At 44.5% G+C, this 9,021-nt stretch overlaps 1 long non-coding RNA gene across 1 annotated transcript; it reads right to left on the bottom strand.

Moving 5' to 3' along the window:
* Positions 1–2,347: 2,347 nt before the first annotated feature.
* Positions 2,348–8,759, bottom strand: LOC122927263. Its single transcript, XR_006387775.1, has 3 exons — positions 8,719–8,759; positions 2,470–2,562; positions 2,348–2,398 (listed from the first exon to the last, which is right to left on the bottom strand). It is a non-coding gene; the product is annotated as an uncharacterized LOC122927263 (long non-coding RNA).
* Between the last annotated feature and the right edge of the window lie 262 nt (positions 8,760–9,021).

Here is a 9,021-nt window from a genome sequence, read left to right as displayed (position 1 = left end):
GAGATTGGAGGTGTTGGTTACAGCTGCCCTGCCCTATAAAAAACACACACCAGTTCTGGGTTTGCTTTTCACAAGAAGCATTGCCTGATGTGAATGATGCCTCGCACAAAAGAGCTCTCAGAAGACCTACGATTAAGAATTGTTGACTTGCATAAAGCTGGAAAGGGTTATAAAAGTATCGCCAAAAGCCTTGCTGTTCATCAGTCCACGGTAAGACAAATTGTCTATAAATGGAGAAAGTTCAGCACTGCTTTTACTCTCCCTAGGAGTGGCCGTCCTGTAAAGATGACTGCAAGAGCACAGCGCAGACTGCTCAATGAGGTGAAGAAGAATCCTAGAGTGTCAGCTAACGTCTTACAAAAGTCTCTGGCATATGCTAGCATCCCTGTTAGTGAATCTACGATACGTAAAACACTAAACAAGAATGGATTTCATGGGAGGATACCACAGAGGAAGCCACTGCTGTCCAAAAACACATTGCTGCACGTTTACAGTTTGCATAAGAGCACCTGGATGTTCCATAGCAGTACTGGCAAAATATTCTGTGGACAGCTAAAACCAAAGTTGAGCTGTTTAGAAGAAACACACAACACTATGTGTGGAGAAAAAGAGGCACAGCACACCAACATCAAAACCTCATCCCAGGTGTGAAGTATGGTGGTGGGGGCATCATGGTTTGGGGCTGATTTGCTGCGTCAGGGTCTGGATGGATTGCTATCATGGAAGGAAAAATGAATTCCCAAGTTTATCAAGACATTTTGCAGGAGAACTTAAGGCCATCTGTCCACCAGCTGAAGCTCAATAGAAGATGGATGTTGCAACAGGACAACGACCCAAAGCATAGAAGTAAATCAACAACAGAATGGCTTAAACAGAAGAAAATACGCCTTTTGGAGTGGCCCAGTCAGAGCCCTGACCTCAACCCGATTGAGATGCTGTGGCATGACCTCAAGAAAGCGATTCACACCAGACATCTGTAAAGAGGAATGGTCAAGAATTGCTCCTGATCATTATGCACTTCCGATCTGCAAGTACAGAAGTTATTGCTGCCAAAGGAGGTTCAACCAGTTATTAAATCCAAGGGTTCACATACTTTTTCCACCTGCACTGTGAATGTTTACATGGTGTGTTCATTAAAAACATGGTAACATTTAATTATTTGTGTGTTATTAGTTTAGGCAGACTGTGATTGTCTATTGGTGTGACTTAGATGAAGATCAGATCACATTTTATGACCGATTTGTGCAGAAATCCATATCATTCCAAAGGGTTCACATACTTTTTCTTGCAACTGTAGGTATCCCCTTTTTTTGGGGGGTGTGGGTGGTGACTATTCCAATGCAACAGATTATTAGTTGCTGTAGGTTTTCGGTGTATCTCACTGAGGATGTGGCCACCAGGGTCCAAGGTAATTCTGAGATCCAAGAAAGTGAGAGTGTTGTCATTGATTTCTGACGTGAATCTCACTTTATACCTGGGTCAAGTTAGGTCTAGGCCATTCTTGGCATTAATATATATGTGTATACAAATACCTTTACCCAGGTTAGGTCCCCTCCCCCTTTTTTTTTATAAACAATACATAATTTTTTGACATAAAAAATAGTTTACTATTTAATTGCACCTGCCACAACAACCATAAAAAAAAAAGTATACTATCTGTGGCAATGACCCACATCAAATAGACGGTAAACCACTTTTGAGCAATAAAACATACGTGTATGCTATCTACATATGAAATACTGTATACTTACGGCACTCGTCCTGTTGACTGTCTCTGAGGTCATCCCAATTTGGCACAAGGGCCTCAGATATCTCTAGCCAGAGGAGCCGTGTTGCATGACAGTCAACGTGGTGGCGGTCGGTGTGGTCCCACAACGGTAGTCGTTCCTCCACCATCTGGATAAGGAGGTCGTTGTCAATGAAAAAAAACCTGACGTCCTCCTCATCTGTTCTGGTGGAGACTCGGGAACCCTAAAAAAAAATAAAAATTAACAATGTTTTAACTATAAAAATAAAAAACACTTTGATAATACTCACACGACCCCGACCACCGCATGCTCTACGACGTCCTCTGGCAGAGGCTCGACCTCTCTGAGAGGCAACAGGACGAGATGGCTGTAAAAAACAAAAAAATGTATTTGAATAACATACAGTAACATATCTCGTTGAGAAAAAAAAATATCAAACACCTACCGTTTGCTGTTCTCCACCCCTGACTTTCTCCTCTCTTGGACTGTCATGGGCGGGAGGTATCTCCTTCAGAGATGATGACTGAGAAAAAAATAAATTAGAATAACTACACAAATTTACAGATGGAAATGCTACACAACTTGACATACCGTATCATGTCGATGACGTTGTCGAGGAGGAGAGCTCCCGGGCTCACTTGAAGATGTACCTAAAGAAAAAAAGTAAAAATTAATATTTGATCTTTACTGAAGACAACAGACCCACGAAAATATTACTTACCGTACTTGTCAAAAAATACGGCCTAAAACAAGCTGGGAGGCAGGCGCGCTGGCATGCGGGCAAGGTGGCTGGCCAATTGTTTTAATTTTTTTTCTAAAAAAGTAATAAAAAGGAGTGGTATTCATAATTTTGTACGCAAGACTACAACTCCTGGCATCCACTATTTACTTATACTACCTGCAGTTTCTGTGTACTTTTGCATAGGGACTGCAGGTAGTATAAGTACATAGTGGATGCTAGGAGTTGTAGTACCAAGGACTACTACTCCTAGCATTCACTATGTACTTATAGTACCTGCTGTTCCAGTTTACTTTTGCACAGGGACTGCAGGTGGTATAAGTACAAAGTGGATGCTAGGAGTTGTATTACCAAGGACTACTACTACTAGCATTCACTATGTATTTATACAACCTGCAGTCCTTGTGCAAAAGTACATAGGTAGGAACTGCAGGTAGTATAAGTACAAAGTGGATTCCAGGAGTAGTAGTCCTTGGTACTACAACTCCTAGCATCCACGATGTACTTATACTACCTGCAGTCCCTATGCAAAAATACATAGGGCCTGCAGGTAGTATAAGTACATAGTGGATGCTAGGAGTAGTAATCCTTGGTACTACAACTCCTAGCATTCACTATGTACTTATAACATACAGCTCCTATGTATAAGTACATAAGAGCTGCTTATATTTTATTTTTCTATTGTTGAAAACAAAAACATGTATACTCACCTTCAATGGCGTGCTTGCTTCTCCCTCGCAGGCTGGAGCAAAGAGACAAACAGGAAGCTGCGCCACTAGCTCCTTCTATATCCCGGCACAGGCGCAGACTGGAAATCCGGATCCTTCAATACGGCAATTTATGGAACACTTTGTAACGGATCCGGCATTAATAAATTTCAATAGAAATTAATGCCGGATCCGTCATTCCGGCAAGTGTTCCAGAATTTTGGACAGAGAAAAAACTGCAGCATGCTGCAGTATTTTCTCCGTTCAAAAAACGTAAGAGGGACTGAACTGAAGACATCCTGATGCATACTGAACGGATTACACTCCATTCAGAATGCATTAGGATAAAACTTCCGGTATTGAGCCCCTATGACGGAACTCAATACCGGAAAACTGTAACGTAAGTGTGAAAGTACCCTAGTCTGTGCTAGATGTGCTTAGTATTGCTTAAAAGGGTTATACCATAGAAAAAATGAAAATCCAACATCATATAGTACATGACAATTTCTTTCTAACAAAGCTAAACCAGCCCTGTACCTCACATGGATCCAGATATCTCCTCATTCATTGCTCAGCTAGATTTTTTTCAGACTGGCAGCTCAGGAGGTGTGTTCTTCCTCAGGTTGCCTGTCCTTTCTGCTGCAGCTCAGGAGGCATGTCCTTTCAGGAGGGGTTGTCCTTTCTGCTGCAGCTCAGGAGGCATATCCTTTCAGGGAGGGTTGTCCTTTCTGCTGCAGCTCAGGAGGCATGTCCTTTCAAAAGGGGTTGTCTTTTATGCTGCAGCTCAGGAGGCATGTCCTTTCAGGGGGGGGTTGTCCTTTCTGCTGCAGCTCAGGAGGCATGTCCTTTCAGGGGGGTTGTCCTTTCTGCTGCAGCTCAGGAGGCATGTCCTTTCAGGGGGGTTGTCTTTTATGCTGCAGCTCAGGAGGCATGTCCTTTCAGGGGGGGTTGTCCTTTCTGCCGCAGCTCAGGAGGCATGTCCTTTCAGGGGGGGGTTGTCCTTTCTGCTGCAGCTCAGGAGGCATATTCTTTCGGGGGGGGGGGGGGTTGTCTTTTCTGCTGCAGCTCAGGAGGCATGTCCTTTCAGGGGGGGTTGTCCTTTCTGCTGCAGCTTAGGAGGCATGTCCTTTCAAAAGGGGTTGTCTTTTATGCTGCAGCTCAGGAGGCATGTCCTTTCGGGGGGGGTTGTCCTTTCTGCTGCAGCTCAGGAGGCATGTCCTTTCAGGGTGGGTTGTCCTTTCTGCTGCAGCTCAGGAGGCATGTCCTTTCAGGGGGGTTGTCTTTTATGCTGCAGCTCAGGAGGCATGTCCTTTCAGGGGGGGTTGTCCTTTCTGCTGCAGCTCAGGAGGCATATCCTTTCAGGGGGGGTTGTCTTTTCTGCTGCAGCTCAGGAGGCATGTCCTTTCAGGGGGGGTTATCCTTTCTGCTGCAGCTTAGGAGGCATGTCCTTTCAGAAGGGGTTGTCTTTTATGCTGCAGCTCAGGAGGCATGTCCTTTCGGGGGGGTAGTCCTTTCTGCTGCAGCTCAGGAGGCATGAGGTGACTCCTGTACCGCATGCTGTTGCCTGCGGTCTGGTTTTGTTGTTCAACCACAGGTGAGTGCCGCTAGTATGTTGCCTCACTTGTGGTTGCTGCTGGCAACATGTTGTTATTGTCAGTATAGCAGCCTGAGCTGTGCTAGGCTGCTTGCTGCTATGTGCATGCGGTTGCACCTGGCAACCTGTCTTTATAGGTGTGCCTTTTATCCGTTTGGTGTGCACGGTGTTGTTCCGTCACTTGCGGTTGTCTGCGGCAACGTGTTCTTTGTGTACATGTGGTGGCAGTGTCTCGGCCTTCTGGCTGGCTCCCAGGACATACAAACCGGATTCCAAAAAAGTTGGGACACTATACAAATCGTGAATAAAAACTGAATGCAATGATGTGGAGGTGCCAACTTCTAATATTTTATTCAGAATAGAACATAAATCACGGAACAAAAGTTTAAACTGAGAAAATGTACCATTTTAAGGGAAAAATATGTTGAATCTGAATTTCATGGTGTCAACAAATCCCCAAAAAGTTGGGACAAGGCCATTTTCACCACTGTGTGGCATCTCCCCTTCTTCTTACAACACTCAACAGACGTCTGGGGACCGAGGAGACCAGTTTCTCAAGTTTAGAAATAGGAATGCTCTCCCATTCTTGTCTAATACAGGCCTCTAACTGTTCAATCGTCTTGGGCCTTCTTTGTTGCACCTTCCTCTTTATGATGCGCCAAATGTTCTCTATAGGTGAAAGATCTGGACTGCAGACTGGCCATTTCAGTACCCGGATCCTTCTCCTACGCAGCCATGATGTTGTGATTGATGCAGAATGTGGTCTGGCATTATCTTGTTGAAAAATGCAGGGTCTTCCCTGAAAGAGATGACGTCTGTATGGGAGCATATGTTGTTCTAGAACCTGAATATATTTTTCTGCATTGATGGTGCCTTTCCAGACATGCAAGCTGCCCATGCCACACGCACTCATGCAACCCCATACCATCAGAGATGCAGGCTTCTGAACTGAACGTTGATAACAACTTGGGTTGTCCTTGTCCTCTTTGGTCCGGATGACATGGCGTCCCAGATTTCCAAAAAGAACTTTGAATCGTGACTCGTCTGACCACAGAACAGTCTTCCATTTTGCCACACTCCATTTTAAATGATCCCTGGCCCAGTGAAAACGCCTGAGCTTGTGGATCTTGCTTAGAAATGGCTTCTTCTTTGCACTGTAGAGTTTCAGCTGGCAACGGCAGATGGCACGGTGGATTGTGTTCATTGACAATGGTTTCTGGAAGTATTCCTGAGCCCATTCTGTGATTTCCTTTACAGTAGCATTCCTGTTTGTGGTGCAGTGTGGTTTAAGGGCCCGGAGATCACGGGAATCCAGTATGGTTTTACGGCCTTGACCCTTACGCACAGAGATTGTTCCAGATTCTCAGAATCTTCAGATGATGTTATGCACAGTTGATGATGATAGATGCAAAGTCTTTGCAATTTTTCGCTGGGTAACACCTTTCTGATATTGCTCCACTATCTTTCTGCGCAACATTGTGGGAATTGGTGATCCTCTACCCATCTTGGCTTCTGAGAGACACTGCCACTCTGAGAAGCTCTTTTTATACCCAATCATGTTGCCAATTGACCTAATTAGTGTTAATTGGTCTTCCAGCTCTTCGTTATGCTCAAATTTACTTTTTCCAGCCTCTTATTGCTACTTGTCCCAACTGTTTGGGGATTTGTTGACACCGTGAAAATTTGAATCAACGTATTTTTCCTTTAAAATGATACATTTACTCGGATTAAACATTTGATCTGTCATCTACATTCTATTACAAATAAAATATTGACATTTGCCATCTCCACATCATTGCATTCACTTTTTATTCACAATTTGTTTAGTGTCCCAACTTTTTGGGAATCCGGTTTGTAGTTGCCACGCATGTCGTTGCCGGCGGTAACAGCTGCTGTGTGATAGGTGTTTGTGCACGTCCACTTTTAGTGGCTTCACTACCCTGTTTGGTGATGGAAGGGTTAACTCCCTTTCCACAGTGTGTCTGTGTTGGTGTGGCCACTTTGGGCTATAAAGCCTCTGTGGAGACCTGAAGCTGAGGGGTTCTTCAGCCATGGTTTGCTGGAGACATCCTCCTGGTTATTCATCATCTCTCCAGTGAGGGCCACAGAGGCTTTCAGCTGCCAAGTGCACATGGAACAGGTCAATCAATTTCATAGGTACAAATCTGCTGACAGATGCCCTTTAACTAGCAGAAAAAGTTATATGTGACACATTCCCTTTAACATAGAGCAGGGGCATTGCTAGGGTCTCAAAAGATCTGGAGCCCAAATCCCAATACATATGTGCCATATTCTCAAAGTATCTGCCCTAAACACACACACACACACACACACACACACACACAAGCTCACCCTAGGACTAAAGACATATTTTACTTGCTGCATGGACACTAACAAACATACAGCAGCACATACCTCTCACATCCAGTGCCTCCCAGGTGATGTCTCCTCTGATGTAGACGTTTTCTATCCCCATTTTCTCCATTCGGCCCAGACAACTTCTTTCAACCGCGTCTAGTCTCTGCAGAGTTTACCAAACAGACATCTTCTTCACTGTTCTAATATCCTCATCCTCACCACCCTGCTACCCCAACAGTATTATCCTGGTGCTGCCCAGAATACTGTGCTCCCCAATGCCCCTAAATACTATACCACAGAAATTATACTGCCATACAGATTAGTCCCCCTATAATAATATAAAAGTCCTACTTATAGCAATAATTCCCTCCCAGAGTGCCCTTCTTAGTAATACTGACCCCTACAATTCCCCTAATAATGATACTACTCCCCAAGTTTTCCCCTGTTAGTGATAATGCCCTCCATATTGTGCCCAATATTAATGGCAACCATAGTACACCCAGCAGTAATAAGGCTCTCTATAATATTAATAAGGCCCCCCTGTAGTACTTATCCACCATTATAGTGTTCCCAGTAATTATAATGTCCCCTATGAGACCCCAAGTGGTTACTGTACTAATAATGCCCTCCTGTGGTGCCCCCAATAGGTATAATATCCTCTTGTAGTGCCTCCAATAGGTATAATTCCCTCCTATATAGTGCCCCAGTAGTAATAAGGCCCTCGTGTGGTGCCCCAAATAGGTATGATATCCTCCTGTAGTGCCCCAGTAGTAATAAGAATTTCCTGTAGTGCCCCAGTAGTAAGGCTTTTTTGTGGTGCCCCGTATAGGTATAATGCCCTCCTGTAGTGCCCCAGAAGCTATAATGCCCTCCTGTAGTGCCCTAGTAGTAATAAGTCCCTCCTGTGGTGCCCCCAATACGTATAATATCCTCCTATAGTGCCCAAATAGTTATAAGGCTCTCATGTGGTTCCCCCTATAGTTATAATACCCTCCTGTAGTGCCCCAGAAGATATAATGCCCCCTGTAGTTCCAGCAATACTTATAGTGCCCCCCAACAGTTATAATGGCCCCCAATGACCTCTTCAGTGTTCCCAGTACTTGCAAAGGCCACTTGTAGTTATAACCAATCCCCCAGTGGCTCCAGCAGGTATAATGCCAACATTTAGTGCCCATAGCATTCACAAAGCCCCTACTGTAGACAAGATATAAAAAAATACTCACCTGACTTCCCACCGCCGGAGGTCCAAGTTACAGGCTTCTGGATTCAGACGGGCATGTTGAAGTCACCTCACCATCTGTGTCTTGGCACAGGCGTGCGCGATTACATCATCACGCCGCCTGAGACCCTGCATGTCCTGTTCTCACAACATGTACCCCCGGGGTCTGTATGCAGTTCAACAGGCAGATATCACCATTCTACTAGTTAATAATATGAGACTTGTTTCTGTAGTCTGTGGTTTTTATTAACCGGCAGTAGATAAGGTAAACTATAGGAAAATGAACATACAATAACTGAGTATACAGCACAATGTACACAAAACCAATACAAAAACATAAATAAATCCCTTACCGACGATGCTTTAGTAAGAGACACACAATGTGCAGCTGCTCCTTCCATGAGGTGAGGAGAAAAGGAAGCAGGAGCTTGTCTCTTTCCCAGAAAGCACTGTGAGCAGGAAGTCAGGTGACCTAATGAATATGCATAACTTAGCAAGGCAGAAGATGCACTTACAGCTAAAGGTCACTAGATGGTGCTGAAGGCACACACATGAGCACTCACATTAACAAACTATGAAAGAAGACAGTACACTCCCCGCTTGACATCAGCCGATGTCACCATTAGAGTCCTCAACAGGTAACAGTAGGATTAGTT

This window comes from Bufo gargarizans, chromosome 2, assembly GCF_014858855.1.
Source record: "Bufo gargarizans isolate SCDJY-AF-19 chromosome 2, ASM1485885v1, whole genome shotgun sequence".
Classification (NCBI taxonomy): domain Eukaryota; kingdom Metazoa; phylum Chordata; class Amphibia; order Anura; family Bufonidae; genus Bufo; species Bufo gargarizans.
The sequence above is the reverse complement of the archived record's forward strand: the minus strand, read 5'-3'. Positions and strand labels throughout refer to the sequence as shown.